The sequence below is a fragment of the Mesoplodon mirus genome (assembly GCF_964341445.2).
Source record: "Mesoplodon mirus genome assembly, chromosome: 1".
NCBI lineage: Eukaryota > Metazoa > Chordata > Mammalia > Artiodactyla > Ziphiidae > Mesoplodon > Mesoplodon mirus.
This window is the reverse complement of record NC_138976.1, coordinates 20764161-20788197: the sequence shown is the minus strand read 5'-3', so window position 1 is coordinate 20788197 and position 24037 is coordinate 20764161. Positions and strand designations below refer to the sequence as shown.

Here is a 24037-nt window from a genome sequence, read left to right as displayed (position 1 = left end):
AAGATAACTGGCTCAGTAACTAAATTCTAACAGCCCATTCACATTTCTAGATTTTAATTGAAGAATGGATGGAAATAGTAAGGTGAGCTCATTGCCCAATACACATAAGCATGTGACAATTTTAATTTCTGCAGAAATGCCAATATTGTATGAAATCTTATTAATAATGTGATGGAATACAGTGAATCATGCTGTGAAAGAAGCACATATTTGACTGTTGTACATGTGTTCACACACACACACACACACACAAACACACAGATACACACACATTTCTTTTCTCTCCTCTCTATTTTCATTTCAGCCCCATTTTTCCTTTTCTTAGATAACTGGTATCATGAATTGAATATAAATACTTCAAATCCATGCTTGAATTTTTTACTATATGCAAATGAATCCATGAAAAATACATGATTGCTTTGAGTTTTAAAAATTTGTATACATGTCATCATGCCAAATATGTAATCTTGAAAATCATTTATCATGTATATAATTAATTATTTCGAGTGAAGTATGGCACTGCATCTTAAAAATAGTTTATATGTCTTTTGTAAGCAGCATAAACTGGAATTTTTAAATTTATTTTTATTGTCTCTGTGATCAAATGTATTGTGATTATCGATCTATTTCTCCTTTATTTTTCCATGTTTTATCCCTCCCAGTACTAACTTCGTTTAAACACATTTTTCATTCTCTTTTTATGGTCTACCTTTCTATGAATCATATATGAAGTATTCATTTTTAGTGTTTTCTGAAAAATTCGACATATATTTCTAACCTTAAAAAGTCGAAAACTAATTATCTCATCTTCCGCCTAAGCGGTTCATGGACCCCTCAAATTTTAAATCTGATCTCCAGTATTTCAGTATATTATCTAGTGTTTTAGTTTTACTTTGTACATACCCCCATTGGCTATTATTTTTTACACTCAACCGTTATTCAGATTCATTCCAACATTACAAATTTCTTTGCTGGTCATTGTTCAGTGCACCTTCCTACTTCTTTTTATGCTTATTTTCTTTCTTACTGAAGAACATTCTTTGTACAATGGCCTCCAATCTTGCCTAAAACACATGAGAATTATGTGAGAAGGTTTTAAAGCTCCCATTATTGAAACACCGCCTAGATCACTTCGGTTAAAAAAAAAAAAATCTCCAAGTATTGGCTTCAGGCATCAGAATATTTTTTAATGCCTTCAGACAATTCCAACAGCTGCTGCTACTGCTTTAGTCATTTTTTGTTGTTGTTGTTACAGTTTGTGGGTGGTAATTCCTCTTTGTCTATGAATGAAAATTTCTTTACTTCTTGTTCTTGAGTAGTTTTAAAAAATGAGGTATAGAATTTTAATTTGGATAGCTATATGTCCTCAGTACTTTGAAGATATTATTCTGTTGTTTTCCAGCATCTACCTGTTTTCTGATAAGACAACGAATATTTAAAGCCAGCCCTCAAAAACAAGGCTTATTATTTCCAGGGCCCCCTTGAATTTCTGGGTTTCAACTCCTCCTCACTACTCTAATGTTGAATTTGTTTTCTCCCCTTAAATCCTGAGACTGGGGATCCCCCCCTTTTTTGTAGGCTTGTTCATTTATTGCTTGTTCATTTGCTTTTTATGTGTTGCTACATGTAAAAGCAACATATAAAAGAAAACACAAGTATAACAAACTGTGTGTTCAGATTGGAAGAAAGGATTCTCAATATCAGTTCAGCCTATCCTATTGACTGAAAGCATTTACCTTGTTTCTTTTACAACTAACTTGAATATTATGAGTCTTACATCTAATATACAGTACTCTTCACCCTTCTTGGAATGTCTATGCTCAATAAGGACATTAGTTGATTTGTCACTAATATTGCTTTTCCTACATGTGACCTCATTCAGAGTTCTATCCTGTCCCATATACACAGCATAATCTTATATTTTGTACCTAACTGGCATCAGTTTTCCTTTCTTTTTCGATTTACTTTTAAGGTTTACTTTTAGCAGGACTGTACTGAAACACTCTTACACCGTAATAGATCTAATTGTCTGGACTTAAAATAATAGATTTCTGTATCACAGGGGCATTTGTCTTTACAGATACTGATTTCTGTTCTCTGCACATGTTTTCATGTTATATGCCCAGTGTAATATGAAGCGAGTTAATTTATTGTGTTACATAAAGAATCCAGCAGAATAATGTTATTTAGGGTTTTTTTTCATTATTTCTATGAATAACAACAACATCAACAATAATAGTAATAGAAAAGATCATTTCTACCTGTAGCAAGTCTCAGTTTTTTCTTAAATGCAGTAGAAGGCCCTTCACACTCTATTTGTCAGCTTGGCTTCAGGTTTTCATTTTGTTGGCTAGAAGACAGATAAAGGGGATTATGGACAGAACTGAGCCTGGTTTCTGCTAATCTCCAACTTGAATTCTTTCAAGGGCTGCAAAATATGATTCAAGTATTTCACAGGCCTTTATAACCTTTGTCATCTGTCTGGTATATGTGCCATCGTGGGTGGATTTGGAACTGACATTTTATATCTCTGATCTCAACTGTATAAATATTTGTTTAGACTGACTATCAACATAGAACAGACATTCTCTTCTGATGTATGGATGATAGAATAGTTCTTATCTGGGTCCCTATGGATGGGGCAGGCACAAACTAACAGAGGGCAATGAGGCAAATTTTCAGTGAACTCAGATTTTATATTTTCCTTTAGGTAAAAGAGTGGTTGCTTCTATACCAAAAAACTATTTCTTATCATTTGGGTTACATTAAAAATATCTCATATATACAGCCATTTATCTGAATCTATAATAGTGACTTGGTTTTCTCAAATACATTATATATGGAGTCCTTTAGGCTGGAATTAAATTAATCATGGACGTATGTTTTTTTTTCTATTGACTTCCCATCTATTTACCCCTAGGAAAACTCTCTTAAATAATTAAGAGAAATATTTTAGGCAACATTATGTAAATCATCACCCTTATTAGATGAATTAATATTCTTGAAGTTATAGCTCATTTCATGGAAATCAGATTAACCTGATGTTATGGGCATAGTCATTTATCAGTAAGTTATTTGTTAATATGCTCAGTATGTGACATAAAATATGTAACTTTAATAAGAGAATGGATCACCTCAAATAATTTAGCAAATCTTGAAAATGATAAGGATTAAAACTGTGGATGTATAAAGGACACAGAAGTTTGGAGAACTTTAAAACCATCTATTTCTCTCCTGTTTCCCTCAGACAAGGAAATGAAGGCTGACACTTTAGCATGGTTTGGAAATCCTTCTAAAAATTATCTGACTTTCTCTTAGAATTAACAAGTAATTTAAAGTTTTAAGAACTGCAGAACTGATCACATGAATTACCATAATTTAGTCAAGAATTTTTTTGAATATCCACCTTTTGACAAACATTGTACATATATGTACCAGGCTGTAGAGATGAATAAAATCATCCTTAGTCTCAAATAACTGAAAGAAAAATCCCCCAATATTAGTGATTACTGAGGAATTAAGGATGATGCTATGAGAAAATTTTTATAATGTGAAATTTATTAAGTTAAATAAAATATTTTGCTTTTGAGATTAGAATGCCTTGTTTTTGTTCTAATGATACTGATGATAGATAGTGCTTGTATTTTGCAGAAGTTTTATGGGAGCAAAATAAAAACTTGGTAATGTGATATAAATTTGGTCCCCCAAGGCGATTTTTATTGTTATTTCTATTGGTGTTGTTAATGAGAGAAATTTCTGTGAGCTATTGGAAAAGAAAATGTGGATATCAATATCTCATCAAAAAGAAGGACAAAATAATGGATAATTAGAGAATATATATAACCAGTAAATTAAAAATATACTCACATGCTAAGGAAGCACAGTGGTGGAAGTTTTGCTCATCATAAAGCTTTAACCGTGAGTAGAAGGTATCTTGGTGTCTTGGGTGTGGGAAGATATGCTAACAACCAGTGATAGATCCGTTGTAAAATTTGGAACTGTTTCTTTGGTATTAAATTTCACTTAAGACCTGTGCTTCTGGACAGGATGGAGTAATAGGAACTGGATTTACTCTCCTGGCTTAAACTGCTTCAAGTAAAAAAATATATATATTAAACAATAATTTTAGACATTGAACAACAAACAACACAAGACAACGGTTGTATAAAGCTGTTAATTATAATGATAACCCATAAAAACCAGTAGCATAATGTTTTGTGTAATACAGTTAAATGTTGGTGTTTGAACAAGTCCCTGGTCACCTGTAAAAAATAAAGGTGGATTCTCTTTTCATATTTATTAACAAAATGAATTTCATAGGGATGCAGTATTTAAATATGTTAAAATACTACAATTACTAGAAGAAAACATTTTTGTTTTATTTAATAAAAGTTAATTTTTTAAATGTTTTTATATTTTTATGTGTTGCATTTATTGCTTTAAGATTATACAAATATGTTTTGATATAATTTAATACATGCAGCATCAACTAGAGTATTCAATACACAGAGTATTCAATGGGTATAGCCTTAGTAGTGGGAGCAAATTAGCCCTAGACTAACTTGTTTCAGTTGCAGCCTAATAAGGCTTACAAGGAAGCCTCAAAATGATCAAACTATTTCTTAACTACCTCTTTGAGCAAAGTTACAAATATTTAAAAAAATACAAAAACGCCCTGCAACCAGTAAAGTAACATTCACAATATCTGACATGCAATCTAGAATTACCAGGGATGCAAAGACGAAGGAAAATATAACCCATAACAAGGAGAAAAATTAATGAATGAAAACAGACTGAAAAATGGTACAATCAGTAAACAAAGACATTCAAACAGTTATTATAACTAATTTTCATAGGTTCAAAAAGGATAAAGGAAAGCATCAACATCTTAAATAGACATATAGAGGATATTAAAAAAACCCAAATTGAGTTCCTAGAGATGAAAAATATAGTTTCTGGGGCTTCCCTGGTGGCGCAGTGGTTGAGAGTCCGCCTGCCGATGCAGGGGACGCGGGTTCGTGCCCCGGTCCGGGAAGATCCCGCATGCCGCGGAGCAGCTGGGCCCGTGAGCCATGGCCGCTGAGCCTGCACGTCCGGAGCCTGTGCTCCGCAACGGGAGAGGCCACAACAGTGAGAGGCCCGCATACCACACACACACACAAAATATATATATATATATATATATATATATATATATATATATATATATAGTTTCTGAGATGAAAAATAAACTGGATGGGATTAAAAGAGATGAGGCAATGCAGAAGCAAAGATTGACCTCCCTGCAAAAGCAAAATTTTGTTATTATAATATAATCTGTCCCACTGAGTAGTCCAAATATAAAGTCTGAAATGAAAAATGCCAGCTTGGTCATCTTTTTCCATTTCAAATTTGCTTTACCCTTTCTGGTTTGTGCTTCCAAAAATAATTAAAGTATAAAATTATGAAAATTATATTCAATGGTATTAAAATTAAGCATCTAGCCATTTTATGGATTGCCCTGCATAATGCAAATATCTAAAATCTAAATATTATGTGTATATATACATATATGTATATATACATATATGTATATATATATCTCACTAGCAGAATGAAAAGAAAATATGAAAGTACAACACAGGTTGTGGAGGAATATAGTAAAGGAAAGTAAAATTATAGTATTTTTGTTTTTAGATATAGTTGCTCTACGCAGTGGAAAAATGATATACAGATTAGCATATTTTATTTTCTGAGAAGCATGAATCAGTTTGAAAGGTGAAAGGGCAGATGAATTTAAAGAATCATTAATTGAAATACATTATCAGTCTTCAATTTTTTTGTTACTGACAACATCCCCTTTAAGGTTTTCAAAATGCTGAAAGGTGGGATTCCAAGATTTTTAGTTGCTATAGAAGCAATTATTAGCAAATCCTTTCTTCTAATCTCATTACAGAAAATAATGCCCTTTGTGCCCAGAGAACTCCCATTAGAACAAATAGCTAGTGGGAAGCAGCCACATAGCACAGGGAGATCAGCTGGGTGCTTTGTGACCACCTAGAGGGGTGGGATAGGGAGGGTGGGAGAGAGGGAGACGCAAGAGGGAAGTGATATGGGAACATGTGTATATGTATAACTGATTCACTTTGTTATAAAGCAGAAACTAACACACCATTGTAAAGCAATTATACTCCAATAAAGATGTTAAAAAAAAAAAAAAAAAGGAACTGCATTTCAGAGCAGCTCAGAACATAGGGTGTAGCACTCTGGAGCTATCCCACATTTCCTGTGTCTTCTTAAATATTGTGTATATATGCTATGTATTTATATCTCCATCTAAATATACATCTATATCTCCTAAAATACTGTCTCACATATAATGAAGTCACAGTTTCCAGATAGTTGTTCTGGTAGTCATTAGACAAAATATAGTCTCATTTATTTAAAAAATGTGAAATGAGAGAAATGTACGAAAAACTTGATCCATCTTCTGACTGAATTTGTGGTATTAGTACCTTCAGAAGAGGAAATAATTAATTTATTGTAAATTATTTTATTCCTCATTTATTAGAGAGGAAATTTATAAACCGAATCTGTTAGGGCTTAAAGGGTTTTTTTCCAGAAGATAATATCTGTGGTTCTCACCTTACACTGAGCAGTATATCACTAGTGAACAATCTGACAAATATGTACATTATTAAGTTATTTTATTTTCACCTGGCTTTTTAATACTATCATCTGATATACATCATATTAACTGACACTGCAATTTCTTCCTTGATTTGTATATTTTTTTCTACAAACACTTTGCATTCCAACTTCCACGTATCTGATTTACTCATCCCTGTGATGGTCTTCATCTTCAGACATCTTGCTGTCTGGGCTGTTCAACCCTGTGACAGTAAAAGCACACTCACTAGGGACTAGGAGTTTGAGACGGACTTAGAAAATTGTTTGACACCTGAAAAAAATGGCTCCAGAATATGAAAAAACCTGCAAAATTGAGATCAAAACTTGTGTAATTAATATTTTCAACTAATATTACTACAACAGCAATGTTACTCAGCTTTCATATAGTTATCTATAAATTATATTGGATATGTGACGGGCACATTTTAATGCATTTGATAACATTTAGGGTAAAGCTTCTAAAAGGGCAATTGCCTAGGACTCTGAGGAAGGTTTAAAAATGGCCCTGCACAGAATGAACTAGAAGTGACTTCAATGGGAGGCTGAGGCGGAGATGCTGGACCCGGAGAGTGACAGAGCAGGCGTACATTGGAGAGAGCTTTCCTATATAGGAGAGCCAAGAATTTGTTACTTATTGAGGGGGGAGCATGAAGGTAGGGGACCCTATAATGAGAATCCTAGAATAGCTTCTAGATTTCTAACTTGGATAAATGACAGGACTGTACTCTTTGGTGAATACTAAAGGAACAGCAACAGCAGCAAAAGTCGAAGAATGGAACTTTAACATCACAATGCCACCTTTAAAGTAAATTTGGCATTCTTCTCCTTTTTGAATGAATGAAAATGCATTAATTAAAGACATACACATTCACACACCTGCTAATAGCTGCTCTTCTGCAATCATGTGTTCTCTGTATAGTGTCTAAATATCTATTCCAGTTGAAGTAGTGCTTAAACACTTCAATATGCCTCTTTTCAGCCAAAAAGAAAAACTGTCTATGACTGTTTCAACATATTTTAAATATATGTAGAATCATTGCCAACTTATCTGCTTTGCAGATACTAGTTTCCTATACAATATTTAATATCTCCCTTTATTGAAAATGTCATTGCTCAGTATTATGATTGTGTTTCATTTTTATTATATGTCTGAATGTTAGGATTATTGATTAATCTCTTTATTAATGGAATGATCTCAGCACAATGTTAAATACTCTTCTTCTCTACCATTATTATATGTTATTTTAAAGATTTTCCATACAGTGAAAATTCAGGCTTTTTGAAGTCAGTAGGATAGGCTCCAGTGAGTAAAAGAAATGCTGAAGAACAACAATTTGAATTAAACAAATTTAAGTAGTTAGGAAAGCACTAATCTAGTCATTGAGAAATATATACTAATATTTACATAGTATGTATATATAAATCAATAGTTTCAAAATGAGATAATCTACTGAACAAAATATCTTAAAATGTGAATTAAAAGATGTTGTAAAATCTCTATATGATTAAATTACAAAAATTTTTATAAGCTTGGAATATAAATAATAAGTGCATTTTTGTCTGGGAGACAAGTTGTTATCTGGGAAACCTCAAGACATTTTGTAGATTATCGAAATCACTTTACTATCAATCTTGAGCATTTCTCCTATCAACTCTATAATTAGTATTGCAAATTAGCATTATGACTCTATTTCACTATCAGGAACATTGAAGAAACTATTTCAAGTGCTAAACATTGGTTTTAACAAATAAAAAACACTTCATCTGAAGAAGATGTTACAATGAACTGAGGAATTAAAAGATCTCAAAGTAGAGAAATTTCACTGACTGCAGTATAAACAACTTGAGAGTAGACAGTTTCTGTTTTTCCTGTTTGCCCTCCAAATTTTGGAACAGTGTTATATGCACGGTGCAGGGTAATAAGCAAATATTTAACAAATGAAAAGTACTGAATTCATTACCTTGTGGTACAAATTAGGATTTCTTTTGTACTAACTAGAAGATTTTAATTTCAGCATTATGAATTATTAATGTCTTTATCTGATTCCCAGTTCTGTGTCAACCAAACTTATTTGAGTGATAATTAGAGGACTTCATGTTTATCCTATCTTCTAGGATTTCACTTTTGCATATCTGTTAATTCATAATTTTGATCTTTTTAAAGCACAACCAAAGACTATAAAAACACATAGAGCAAGCACTTGCCAAAGAACTCTAAATAAAACAGGTCTCAGATATGAAATTAGAGCCATGCTTGGTTATACTTCTAAGTGCTTCATCTAAAGAGAGACCTGCAACACTGCTGCATGCATTAATCACCTAGGGTGACTTTTAAACCTACCAACAGCTGGCCACTCTATCATATCTGATTTTATTCAATAGTCTAAATGATAATAATTTTTTGATCAAGAACTTTATTTTACTGGTTGTAAAGGTGCGTGCATGCACGCGCACACAATCCCCAGTGCTTTTAAAAATTGTGGGACAGAATTAATCATAACTATTGAGTTTAAATGTCATTTATCAACTTACTAAAGTGCAAGCATGCAGGGAAAATAAGCTAAAGACAAGACTTCCATTTTTCAATTTATTTTTAGAAAGTCTTGTAGAGATCTTTACGAAATTAACACAAAATGGTGGTACCAAAAATCTTTTTGCTTTGTTTATTCCCTAGTCTGTGGCAATGTAAACAGTGGAAGTTAACCCAGAATTTAAGTTAAGGAAAGCTATATTGTATTAAGTTTAGCCAAAATTCTCTAACTTGCCATCATATTTTTTTCAAATAAATAAAATTTCTATTCTCTTCCCTCTCTCCTCATCTCCCTTAAGGTATGTCAACTCTAACCCCACCCCCCCATACACACACCTTGTTGCCTCTGACATTATCTCCTCTACTAGACGTGCTTTTGTACTTATTGCTACACAATAGTTCAACAATAAAATGTGATAAATGCAGGCAAAGGTGTTTCAAGAAAGAAGGTAAAAGTCCTTACACATTTTCAACATAGAAACAGAATTTTTCAAAAATGAGTTACAAAACAGCAAAATTTAAAAAAGAATAGTTATAGATAAAGTTTGCAGATAATGTTGTCATCCCTCTTAAAAGAAGAGGGATAAGGCACAGAAGAAATGTAGTGTTGAGGACAATGAAAATCAGCAGTTATTGCAATCTATTTATGCTGCATTCAATGGATTTAGAAGACAGAGGCTTGAGTGCAGTCGTTATTGCTTGTTTGCCATTTGATGGTGGGCAAACTATTTAATTTCATTGGGTTTCTCTTTCTATGCCTCTAAAATGTGGATTCCCAGGCTAAGAAAATATTTCAAATCTTTTCTAGGTCTAAAAGTCACAGACCTTAGTGTACCCTTTATAAAGGCCACATTTTCACAAAAGATAGCATTCTTGTAAAGCACCTTTATAGAAAGAAAAAGCTATATTTAGGAAGTCCACTCAGTGTCCAGGGTTTTCTGAAGTCGTACTGATGTTTATAACCAGGTGTAGGCCAGTAGGACATTTGCTTTAATAACTGTCCAGGTTTCTTGGAGTTAAAGATAAGTTTTTCATTATTCTAAGTGTCGACCTAAGAAATTATTGAAAATAAGAATTGTTCTAATTTACTTCTTGAACTGCCCAGTTCTTACATGGCCTGACATGAAAGGTGATTTAAAAGATTGCATTTAAGTTTGGACATATACCCTTCATCCTGCTGTTTCATCACAGACCTCTTACAAGATAAACACGTGCAACCATTTTGAGTTTCTGAATGGGAGTGCTCCTTATAGTATTTTCCCCTTATAAATTTCTTGCCAACTTACTCCAATTTGAATGCAGGTAGAAATTTATAAATTTCTCCAAGAACTTATTTTTATTTTTATGAATCTTACTGAGTTTGTTTTAATACCGAGGACTTTATCAAATTCCTATACATTTGATAGAATAAAAAGCAAAAGCATAATTAGGAAAAATCCAAAAACCTCAAATAGAAAATAAGATGCTATGTTGTTAGTAACAGAAATGAGCACAAATAGACTGAAAAACTGACCACCATTGTAAACTGAGCTTTTAACTATGGGAGTCGCCAGGAAAAGGAGGGTTACCTGACTCAGGGGTCTTCTTTCTTTGCCTTCTTTTAACAATCTCGAAAATTAAAGAAAGATTGAAATGACAATAAAAATAATTTATTTCCCAAACCATTTGAGAGTAGTTGCCAACACAATGCAATGTCTCCCCCAAATCCTCTAGTATTTCCTACAAACATATATCCAAATATAATCATGAAAATTAGGAAATTAACACTGACACATGACTACAGAGCTACTAATCCTCAGACCCCTTTCAAGTTTTGTCAATTATCCCCATCATGTCCTTCATAATAAAAGGATCAGCCCAGTGTCACATGTTGCATTTAGCTGTCCTGTCTCTTTAGTTTTTTAATCTGGAAAATTTTCTCAGGCTTCCCTTGAATTTCATGAACTAGAAAATTTTAAAGAATATGGATCAGTTATTTTGTAGGATTTAGCTGTTTGTATTTGTCTCATGATTATTCAGGATATGTGTAGTTGGCAGGAATAACACAGTGGTGAAGCTTTGTTCTTCTCACTGCTTCCTATCAAACAATTTTGGCAAACTTTTAACTTGTAACCTTACTGGAATATCATGTTACTCATTTGATTAAGGTGTATCACCCAGTCTTCTCCATTGTAAAGTTATTTTTTCTCCTGCATTATTAATAATTTTGTGGTAAGGCACTTTGTAATTATGTAAATATCCTGTTCCTCATCAAACATAATTTACTCAATTTAATTATTAAACTCAGTATGAACTCATAGACTCCTATTTTATTCAATTGACTAGAATACGTTTCTACCATTATTTATTTTGAGGCTTAGATTGTTCAAGATTTGTCCAAACCCCTTCAGTTTGGCTTCTATATCCTTTGATGTTTCCCAATTATTCTTTGATATCTCCCTTCTTCTTTTTTTTTTAACATCTTTATTGGAGTATAATTGCTTTACAATGGTGTGTTAGTTTCTGCTTTATAACAAAGTGAATCAGTTATACGTGTATCCTCATATCTCTTCCCTCTTGCATCGCTCTCCTTCCCACCCTCCCAATCCCACCTCTCTAGGTCACAAAGCACCGAACTGATCTCCCTGTGCTATGCGGCTGCTTCCCACTAGCTATCTGTTTTACGTTTGCTAGTGTATATATGTCCATGCCACTCTCTCACTTTGTCACAGCTTATCCTTCCCCCTCCCCATATCCTCAAGTCCATTCTCTAGTAGGTCTGTGTCTTTATTCCTGTCTTACCCCTAGGTTCTTCATGACATTTTTTTTTTAGATTCCATATATATGTGTTAGCATACGGTATTTGTCTTTCTCTTTCTGACTTACTTCACTCTGTATGACAGACTCTAGGTCCATCCACCTCACTACAAATAACTCAATTTCGGTTTTTTTTATGGCTGATCCCTTACTTCTTGAAACAATAATATGTTCTAGGGTCATCTTATATTTTCCCTGTAGTGGTTCTAGAATCAGCCATTTCTCCAAAGAGCTTTAGTTCCTTCAGTTGGAGAGCTGTATTTAGAAACCAAGATCTGGACACTAGGTGTATTCATTGCTCTTGGGAAGTAGTGGTCCCACGTACTCTCAATAGGCAGAGCTAGGGGATTTAGGTACATATATACATACACACATATGAAAACACATATTCATAACCATTTACACATATTCACAAACACATTCATAAACATATGCAAATATATTGTCTATGTTTATTTCTATAATGTCTCTATATTGAAAATCATGTGTTCACATTAACATCCTCCATTCCCTTTCAACGCCCTTTCATTCTAGTTTTTGCCCTTTTCATATTTTAACTCCCTCCACAGATATTAAAATAATACTGATTACCATATCCTTAATATCCTTACTTATTTGATCAATCTTCCTGTATTTAAGTAAATTCTTGTAGCTGCCACTTTCCCATCCACACATTTTCTCCACCTGGCACGGGTTATGACTATCTGTACAGAGTGGTCGCCAAGGCCACTTCCTCATGTGGATGCCTTTTCACACGAATCAGACTTGAGCAGTCAACTCCAGGCTCCCTTATGCAGACATCCTCTCCCTTTTCTCAGACTCTGAGACCCAAAGCCAAGTCATGTGGTTCCTTGAATGCCCACCTCCCCCATGCTGACAAAGGGTTATTTTACCTCACTTAATGGACTAATTTGTTCAAGAAGGGAAGGGATCACAGCACTATAAAGCAATTATACTCCAATAAAGATATTAAAAAAAAAAAGGGAAGGGACAAGGAAGGGGATGAAGAAAGGGAGGTGGACAGGGATGAACAGGTATCTTTTCTTTCTAAACAATATTTGAAGAGGTCCTTCATTTAGAAGTTACAAAGACATTATGAAGTATCAGCTGAAGAACTGAAACAACGACATATATTTACACGTCTATTTCCCTACATCTATGACACACAATGTACATCTAATTTTATAGCAACCAAAATATAATTTAACAAAACTTATGATGCTTAGCCATACACTTTAATACTCAGCAACTTAAAAAAATATGCAGTGCCATTTGGCTGTTAACTATCAGTCCATTTATATGAATGGATTTGTAAAACTCCTAGCCAAGAGTGCTTGGGATAGCATCTCTACTGGTCCTTACTGGATCCTCTTCTTCTTTTGTCACTCTTTTCAGTCATTTGTTGATTCTCGATTGTATCTCATTGGTGACTTGCATGACCATTGGTAATCATATCTGGGCAAATACCCCAGCTTGGTGTCTCTCAAAGAGCTGACTGAAAACCATCTGCAACAGAATCAGCTGTGGTACTAGATAAAATTCAGGTCCACAGGTCCTGTTCTGATTTCCTGCTCAGAAGCTCTTTAGAGAGTAATGAGTATTTGGAAAATACCTTAGCTAATTCTCACACATTAACACTGAAACTATGGTGTAGTTTGCATGTCTACAATTCCTCAAAGTTCACGCTTTAAGACACATAGGTCTCACCAACTACAGTTCTTTTATTTTAGCTTCATCAATTCACATTTGTTATTTAACCAACTTGGAAATTGCCAGATGTGTGAATAGCCACCAAAGTAAAATGTATCTATCTTCTGCAAAAATGTCTTCTACCAAATGTCTCTACAAAATGAAATGTAAATACCTTCTAAGATCTTGCTTGGAGGAATCTTACAGATTTTTAAAATCTTCCAGGTTTTAGGGAATAGCAAGTGCAAAGGTCCTGATGTTGGGAAAGCCACTGCAGAAAGAAAATCTGGATGTGTGCGTGAGAGAATAGTAGTAGTAAACGAGCTTGGAGAGTAGGGCAGAAGAAATACTGAATAAAGCATGCAAGACAGGTAAAAAGTTTAATTTTTATTCTAAAGTGATGAGAACAGGTTTTGGGAAATAATGTGATATGATTCATGGGTTTTTTTGTGATTATTCTGGCTACTGTATTGGTTATAGACTATAAGGATTGGGGCAAGAGGGGAAGAAGCAAGGAAGTTGTGGAAGAGGCTGCCTATTGCATTAGATGAGGCAAGCAATGATGGCTTGGAGTAAGTAAGATGGCAAGAGTAAGGTGAGAGTTAGGTGGATTCAGGATGTATTTTCAAGTTAGACTGGCAAGAATTTCTGATGGACTGGACATAGGAATTGTGGGAAAGTGAGAGTTTAAGGATGAATCTAACATTTTTGGCCTGAGCAACTGGATGAGTTATGGAGCCAGGAAAAACTGGAGTGCAATGGATGGATCAAAGCAAAATATTTAGTTTTATTTGCTAAGTTTGAAATGCCTATTATGCATAGATTGGAGAAATTTAGTGGGAAATTGGAATTAGGAGTCTAGAGGTTAGGTGAGTACTTAGGGCTAGAAGTATGAATTGGGAAGTCATAAGACATCTTCCCATTAAAGTAATGGGACTAGATTAAAACTCATGAGTAGTTAAGGTAGATGGAGAGTGAAGGGGGCCAGGAATGAGCCTTAGGGCATTCTAACAGACTTTGAGGGATGGGAGGCATCACCAAGGGAGACTTCCAAGGAATGGTGAGTGAGGAGGGGAGAAATCTAGGAGAGGATGGTGTCCTGGTAGCCAGTGAAACAAAATATTCATTCTGGAAATTATGAGGTTCATTTTCCAAAGTTTTCTGAATTGATGATAATTTGAAACTTGGTATTTTAAAAAGAGCTTTAGCAAACAGAAAAGAGAATAATTTTCTATCATGAGTGACTGAGTGCAGTAGCATGGGGAATGGAAAAGTTGTGAAAAGGGAATCAAGAATCTATGTAAAAGACAATTTTAAACAAAAGTATTCATTTAAAAAACAAGTACACAATATTTAGACATTGTATTTTGTTTTTGTGTCAACAGCAGCTACAGTATGCTGTAAGTGAAAGATGAAGGATTACAGTTGAATATCAAATCAGGGAAAAAGGTGAAATAGTTGAATTCTTTGTAGATTTTTAATAGATTTCAAACCTCTATTGGTTTTGAATAATATCATATTAAAAACATAATTTTCTAAATAATCATAACAATTTTAGAATCAGAATAAACCTTATATAACCTTCTATAAACCTTATTTAAATGCACATATAGTTCATTTTTATGTGTAAAACTAGGACTCTGGTCTTCTGATTACCAGTACTATTTCTTATTGCAACACACTGTTTAAATGTATAGATGATTGAGAAAAAGAGCATACCAGTGATCTCTTAAATGGTTTACAAAATATTCAGTAATTAAAATTAGGGGAAATAAAGTTCATGAGGATTAAATTACAGGAAGAGTTTATAAGAGGGCAAAGAAGTAAGAGATGTATTTCCACACAGATAAATATGAGATTTTAGGAGAAAATGACCAAAACTGCATTTATAAGGTCATGATACTAGCTAAATGAAATAAAGACAACCATCATGTGAATAACATATAATTTTGAAGGTGAATTTTGAATATGGAGACTGATACAGATTAACATCTGATTATAATAAAAATCAGATAGGCAGGGTAACAAGGTCTTCTTCATCCAATCACAGCTTATCAGGAATAAGGGAACCTCTTGATACTTTGGTATGTGCCATTTTAGGACAATGAACTTGCTACAAAGTGAACACTTGACACAAGAAATAGTTTAGAAACATAAATATGATTCAAGAAATTCATGGATGGTGAAAGCTATGTTGGATTATTTCAAAAAGTTAGGGATGACTAGGTTAAGCAACTTCTCTTTTTAGTAACAGAATAACTGTCACATGAAAGATCTCACAATGCCATTGACAAAGATAAAATCCCGGGATGCCATGGCTTCACAGTCTAATAGTCTAGAGATACAATGTCCAGTATAGTGTCCATTAGTCACTAGTGGCTATTAAATACTTGAAATGTGGGCAAGTTTGACTTAGGAACTGAAATTTTAATTTTATTGAACTTACATTTAAAAATTTAAAAACACATGTGACTAATGGCTATAGTTTTTGACAGCACTAAGAACATTTTCATTATCATGGAAAGTTCTATTGACCAGAGCTGACCCATAACCTTTTAATTTAATTTTACATTTATTCCTCTTTGTTAAGAAAATCCTCTCTCTTACTAAAAAACAATATTAGCAAGATGGCTAGATATAAGCTCAAGATGCAAAAATCTATTGGATTTCTATAATCCAGGAACAAAGAGAGAGCTTAAAAATTATTTAAAATGGAAAAAAAAACTACCTAGGAATAAGTCTAAATAAAAATGTGCAAGACATTTATGGAGAAAATAAAACCTTATTGAAAGATATTAAAGAAGTCTTAAATAAATGGAGAGGTACATCTTTTTTTTTTTTTTTTTTTTTTTCGGTACGCGGGCCTCTCACTGCTCTCCGCTCCGGACGCACAGGCTCAGCGGCCATGGCTCACGGGCCCAGCCGCTCCGCGGCATGTGGGATCTTCCCGGACCGGGACACAAACCCAAGTCCCCTGCATCGGCAGGCGGACTCTCAACCACTGCGCCACCAGGGAAGCCCGGAGAGGTACATCTTGTTTATGGATAGAAAAGACTCATCATAATGGTGTAAGTTTTCCCCAACTTAATTTATATAGTCAATACAATTACAATAAAAATACTTAATAGAGGTTTTACAGGATTGCCAATTCTGAAATTTATGTGAATGGGCAAGAACAGCTGAGACACACCTAAAAAATCCATTCATTCCAAAATGGTCCTGGAAAACTTAATTATTCATAAGAAAACAAAGAAATTGGATAATACAGACAAGTCGATTGTAAGTGCATTAATGCCTTGAATATAAAACAAAGATACACTAGAACTTTCAGAAGAAAATATACTATATCTGGGTAGCATTAAACTAGTGAAGGACATTTTAAGTAGAACAAAAAGACACTAAGCTAAAAGATAAAATTGATTTCATTAAAATTGAGAGCCGCTATTTATCACGACAACATTAAAAAAGTTAGAAGGCATGAGATAACTTAATTGTGTCATATATAGCTGACCAAGGATTATTTGCTTGTATTTAAAAAACAATAGAAATAAATAAGAAAAAGATAAACAGTAGAAAAATGGACAAAACGTATTCTCTGGACTTCACAGAATAGGAAACATAGGCAACTATTAAACAAATGAAAGGATTCTCAGCCTATCACTAATTAGGGAGATACAAATTAAAATTGTTATGGACTGAATTGTGTTCCCTAAAATTCGTATGTTGATACCCCATCTCCCAATGTGGCTGTTTGGAGACAGGGACTTTAAAAACATAATTATGGTTAAATGAGGCCATAATGGTGGGGCTCTTACTGATATGACTGGTGTCCTTGTAAGAAGAGGAAGAGATACGAGGGATGTATACACACAGAGAAAAGGCCATGTGAGGACATAGCAAGAAAGCAGGGGTCATCTGCAAGTCAAGGAAAGAGGCCTCAGGAGGACCCAAAACTGCCAACATCTTGATCCTGGACTTCCAGCCTCCAGAACTGTGAGAAGATAAATCTCTTGTTTTTTAAGCCACTGAATCTGAGGTATTTTGCTAGGACAACCCGAGCAGACTAATACAAGGAACAAAAGACTAGAATGGCCATTCTAACTGGTGAAGCTATAGAGCAAAAGGACTGAAAATTGATTCCATAACTTTGGAAAACATTTTGGCATTATTTTTTAAAGTTGAATATTTGAATTCCCTACAACTCAGCAATTCTACTCTTAGTATGTCTACTCTTTTACTTATGTTAAATCTTGCACATGTGTACCAGGAAACATTAAAATAAATGTTCATGGAAGTACTGTCCGTAATAGGCCCAAAACAACCCAAATATCATTAATAGAATAATAAACACAGTTTCTTGTATTTATACAATAAAATATTATACAGTAGTACAAATGAATGAACACTAGTTAAAGTAAAGTGGATGAACCTTAGAAACATAATGTTGAGTAAAAAAAGCAAGCACAGAAGACTAAAGTATGATATCAATTTTATAAATCTCAATAATAAGCAAAATCAGATAAAAATTATGTGGATGTTGAACATAAAGCCAAGATCAGAGTGATTTCTTTGGTGAAAGCAGGAAGGTGGGATCAGGGTAGAGAACAGAGAGAAGACTCAGCAGTTTTGATTCTAGTTCTTAGTTTTGGTGGTGTGTTTGCAGGAGTTTTTATTATTTATCATAACTTACATACAATTAAATATATTCTTTTGTATATTATCTAATAATATTAAAAAAATCAAAATCCATTATATACCAAAGATAACCCCTAGACATTAATTCTAGAGAGTCCACTTTGAAACAACATACATAGTTACTCATAAATCTTCTGTAGTTGAAAGCTTTTAGCTATGAAATTCTTCCCCCTTCATATGAGGACTTTATGTTCCATAATGAAGGAAAATTGTTCCTACTTTGGGACAATTTGCCTTCTTTATTTAAGTGATGCTAGTCCTTTGGCTGCCTAGAAATTTTAAAAACAACTGATAACTACATCTACTGCCTGCAAGAGAATAAAGGAAAAGGAGCATAGGAGGCAATCTCTCATACATTACTGATAAACACATACAAAGACAATACTGGTACAAAGCTATTTCTCCATATAGCAACTCTGAATTTTATTAATAAATACATATATATATATACCAAACATTAATAAAAGAATAAAATTATCCAATATGAGTATATTTGCTCTTTTTTTGCAATTAGTTCCAGGATTCTATTTTAGATTATTACTTCATATCTGTGAGAGTTGGGTGTGTGTTTGTGTGTTTGGTTTTGTGGAAGTTGCATTGTGCTAAATTTTACATTTCTTTCTTGAATTAAGTGGCTTTTGTTATCCCTTGGGAATACTGAAGATAGCAACAGCAGATTACTACCTACCGGTGGAAAAGTATAAATAGCAATTTTAGCTGCTAGTGATTCTGAAATTGCCCTTAACTTTGTCCTTCTAAAAATGCTCCAAGAATTATGTTTTGCAAATCCACAGATTTACTATCCATACTCAAGTCATTTACGTGGACAAAGAATGTAGCCTGCGGTATCAGTAACAAAGGATGTTACAGCCATCAAGCCATCAGCCACTGAAGCCACCCCCAAAGCTGCACCCAGAGGGGATTCAGGATGGAGAAAACAGGATACTGGCCCTAGATAATTAAAGTGCATATCAAGGGAATGACTTCCATGAGACCAGATTCTTGCGTCTCACCATATATAGAAAAGTGCTAAATTTATTAACTTAAGATGTCTAGTTTCTTTAATTAACAGTAATCTTTTGATGTCCCAACTACCTGGTTTTTTTTTTTTTTTTTTTTTTTTCCGTACGCGGGCCTCTCACTGTTGTGGCCTCTCCCGTTGCGGAGCACAGGCTCCGGATGCGCAGGCTCAGCGGCCATGGCTCACGGGCCCAGCCGCTCCGCGGCATATGGGATCCTCCCAGACCGGGGCACGAACCCGTATCCCCTGCATCGGCAGGCGGACTCTCAACCACTGCGCCACCAGGGAGGCCCATACCTGGTTTTTTTTTGGCAAAACCCCCTAAATATCCTGTGCCCTCCCTTACCTCTTCAGAACAGTCCCTCAGAGCTATCTGAGAGGCTGTCTCCTGATTTAAGTCCTCAGTATGTCCTCCAAATAAAACATAATTCTCAACTTTTAGGTTGTGCATTTTTTTCAGTCAACATTTAATTGTATGGCTCAGGTAGGTACTATGCCTAAATGTAATGGGATGAGCTGTAAATTATTAAAACTAGATAAATTCTGTCAGCTCTACCACTAGCTGAGATCAGGCTTTCTTCTCTGGATACTTCTGTCATAGACCTTGGCAGATATGGGGTCTGTGTTGGTCTTAAAATTATTCTTAGAATTGTGGGGACTCATTCATTCTTTCAACAAATTTTACTGCTTATATTCTATGTGTCAGTTACAGTGCTGGGTCTTCAAATACAGAAGTCAACACACGAAAATACAAGGATAAAACACATTTTCTACCATATTAACTTTTTTCATTCATTAATTCATCCTTAAGTCATTCAACACGCTTCTTCTTATTGAATACTGATGAGGGATCAAATGCTATGCTAAACACTGAGTATATAACTGCAAATGAGATGGATAGGCCCTGATTTTGATGTCACTACTATCTTTTGTCCTGCCATATAATGGGACAGCTTCATTATTCCCTTTACCCTAAGTTGTTGGTTTTTTTTTTTTTTTTTTTTTTTGCGGTATGCGGGCCTCTCACTGTTGTGGCCTCTCCCGTTGCGGAGCACAGGCTCCGGACACACAGGCTCAGCGGCCATGGCTCACGGGCCCAGCCGCTCCGCAGCATTTGGGATCTTCCCAGACCGGGGCACGAAGCCATGTCTCCTGCATCGGCAGGCGGACTCTCAACCACTGCTCCACCAGGGAAGCCCTACCCTAAGTTTTTATCACAAATTGCTAATGAAAATAAAACTGTTAGTGGAGTTTCAACATGCATAGGTAAATGAGAACAGAGAACTCCCCTTTCGCATGCCCCATTCTTCTCCTTCTAACTCCCTATGTGAACTCACTTTGTGCCAAGACCAAGAAGATGTGCCCCAATAAGAACCAAGCTGATTTCCTCACAATGACTGGGGCTATTGCTCACTTAGAAGACTTGATGCTTAATTTTGATAAGCAACTAGAAGACCATGGAGACAACCTATAAAAATGATTTGTCTTGGGAGAAAATACTAAAAAGGGTCAATGTGCTGTTCCACATGTCTAACCTCCTGGGATTAAACCACAGGCACCAAGGTCACCAAGTGTACTTGGCAACAATGAGCTAAAAATGAAAAAAAAAAAGCATCATGCTGTTATTGTATTCATTTTCCCCCAAGGCACTCTCCGATAAACACCACAACCACTAAGGGAATTGAGAAAGCTTCCTTGTGGGGTAGGTTACATATGCATCTTTTTCCAAGCAGTGAAATCATACCCAGCTATCAGCACACCTTACTTAAGGTGATTGTAATGTATGAGATTAAATGTTCCTACCTGATTGGAAACCTTCTTGTCCTCAATTCATTGGCTATACTGGATTTTTTTTCTTGGGTCAGACCTTCAGACTTCTACCAGAAATTGTTCCTTTGGGGGAAACCAGGCCTTCCCAGAAACTCAGGAAACTGAAATGGAGACAGCAAGAGAGAAGGAAATTATTTGGACATATAGACCTCAATTGTTTGGTTTTAAGTAAACGTCCAAGCAAACATCTTCTAAATGGTATAATAACTTTAGGGAAATTCACAGTTTATAAGTTCATAAACTGAACATATTATAAGAGTACAGATTGCATTTTGTGTCTTCAACTCAAACAAAGACTTCAAAAAAGGCCCAGTTATCCTTTGTTCATTAAGAGACAAAGAGAGGGCAAAAAGGGCAAGTTTCTAAGTCCTTTTCTTTAAAATTTACTTCCTTTCTTCAGTCTTCATCAAGATCTTCAGGAAATTAACTTTACTAAAGTTAATTAGTCATAAAATAAACACAGGAACCTGCAGAAGACTATTTCACAGAGACCTGTAATGTACAGTATCCATTGCATACATGCACCATGAGCTTGTCTTTTCGAGCACTGGCATACACAAAACTGTGTGTGTGTGTGTGTGTGTGTGTGCACATGTGTGTCTTTTTTGTGTGATGGAGCCATAGGGAGAAAATAAATCTATTGGCTGCAATTCAGTGATGTAGAAAGATTTAAGGGTAAAGGAAAAGGCTACATCAAGTGAAGCAATAAAGTCATGAGGTTGTGCTTCCATAATAATAACAGTAGCAGTCTTCTGTAACCAAGGGAGCAGGCTCCTCAAATTATAGTCACACCTGTTAGACCATCTGCCCATAAATTTCACACTATCATTAATGGAAGACAAATGGCACTGTCTCTCCTTCCCTTTATCCATTGGCCATTCTCATATAAACGATTTTTCTCTTCAAGGTCATGCTCTTTCCTATCTGTTTAAAAATATTAGGATTTAGGAGGAGAGATACATAATGTGGCATGCCTTGGTACTTGTACCAGTGATGGCTCTGTAAGGAGCACCGGATTGTTAGGAGGCTATAAATTGAATTCCCCTAGAAGCAGAACCTGAGGCAATAATTTGAATGCAAACTGTTCATCTGGGAGGTGCTTCCAGAAAACTCAGAAGTGGAGTGGGAATTGAGAATGGAGGCATGGAAGGAAGCCAACAGAGGTGCATTACTGAATCAATTACTCCTGCAGGGAACTGCTGCCAGTACTTCAGGGGAGTTCTGTGAAACTCTACAGAACATGTCTCAGAGTTATCCCAAGAATCGGTGAGAAACTTGAAGTACTTATCTTCCAGTCCCCTCTGTCCTTGGTTGAAAGCTACACCCAGATACATTAAGTCCTGTACACTTCTGGCCTGCCCTAAGGTGGATAATTGCAGGTGGTAGCATGATTCTATCAGCATATACTGGAATGATGAGTGCTGGGGAGATATGAGTGGAGCATTGAAACCATCTAATACAGTCGGGGCAGGAGATATTAATTATTGGCTTGCAAGTCCAAATGGATAACCTTAAATTCCTGGGTTAATGGTTTTACTTTGAAGTATTTAAGCATGATGTATGAGTAAAAATTTCCTCTATTAAATCAAGGTTAAGATCCTAAGTCCCTAATCTTCTGGAAAACTGTGGGTATCTTTTAACAGATTTTTGAAAAGTAACATGATTAAGATTTCAAACTGACCATTCATTCACTCATTCACTCATTCAACAAACATTTATTGAACACCTAAAGTATGCCCTGGGTTAAACTAGGCACCAGTGTTACTGTTACTAAAATCATTACCGTGCCACATAGAATTCAATGTATTGTGACATTCAAATAAGAAAATCCATAGTTACCGTAAAAATTATTACAGAGTGCTATAGGAAGACATGGTAAGACATTAATTCATGCTGTGGACAGTAGTATATGGGGGATATCAGTAGGGCTTCCTGTAGAAGGCAATTGAAATGGATATGTAACATGAAGGAAGGGTGAATTTTTGAGGAAAAGAGAAGATAGATTCATGGTTGCCAGAAAATGAATGGTTATGGATCAGTTCAGAAAGGAGTTCCATTCATAATCAGTATAAGAAATGCTCACTGGGGCTTCCCTGGTGGCGCAGTGGTTGAGAGTCCGCCTGCCGATGCAGGGGACACGGGTTCGTGCCCCGGTCTGGGAAGATCCCACATGCTGCAGAGCGGCTGGGCCCGTGAGCCATGGCCGCTGAGCCTGCGTGTCCGGAGCCTGTGCTCCGTAACGGGAGAGGCCACAACAGTGAGAGGCCCGCGTACCGCAAAAAAAAAAAAAAAAAGAAAAAAAAGAAATGGTCACTGGAGTGTAAGAAAAGAAGACAATGGAGAGGGTGGTAGAAGCCAGACCATGAATGGTCCATGTATGTATAGTAAGTGCTATGGTCTAGTCTTTGTGTTCCCCTCCAAATTCATATGTTGAAATCTTAATTTCCAGAGGTGATACTATTAGTAGGTGGGGCCTTTGGGAAATGATTATGGTATTAGTGCTCTTATAAAAGAGACCCCACAGAGCTCCCTAAGCTCTTCTGCCCTGTGAGGATATAATGAGAAGTCTGTGACTCAAAAGAGGGCCCTCATCTGACCATACTGGCACCCTATTCTTGCACTTGCAGCCTCCAGAACTGTGAGAAAAAAATCCCTGTTGTTTATGAGCCACCCAACCTGCAGTATAATCTTACAGCAGCCCAAAAGGACAAAGAGAGTTTGGATGTGAGATTTTACTCCAAGAAAGATGGGAATCCATTGAAGGATTTTAACTGGTAACTTAGAAGAGAGAAAAGTTTCATAACACA

The 24037-nt window shown here is 35.4% G+C and overlaps 1 long non-coding RNA gene across 7 annotated transcripts in view; it reads right to left on the bottom strand.

Moving 5' to 3' along the window:
* The window catches only part of LOC309799839, a 112990-nt gene that overhangs the window by 2257 nt on the left and 86696 nt on the right, over nt 1-24037 (bottom strand). For 3 of the 7 annotated variants that reach the window (XR_014293355.1, XR_014293357.1, XR_014293359.1), the window contains 3 exons: nt 21204-21331; nt 3868-4089; nt 2262-2350 (listed from right to left, as the gene is read on the bottom strand). This is a non-coding gene — a long non-coding RNA (uncharacterized lncRNA). Of the gene's footprint in view, nt 1-2261; nt 2351-3867; nt 4090-19746; nt 19898-21203; nt 21332-24037 lie in introns of all 7 variants that reach the window. The other 4 variants (XR_014293356.1, XR_014293358.1, XR_014293360.1 and 1 more) reach the window with 4 other exon arrangements.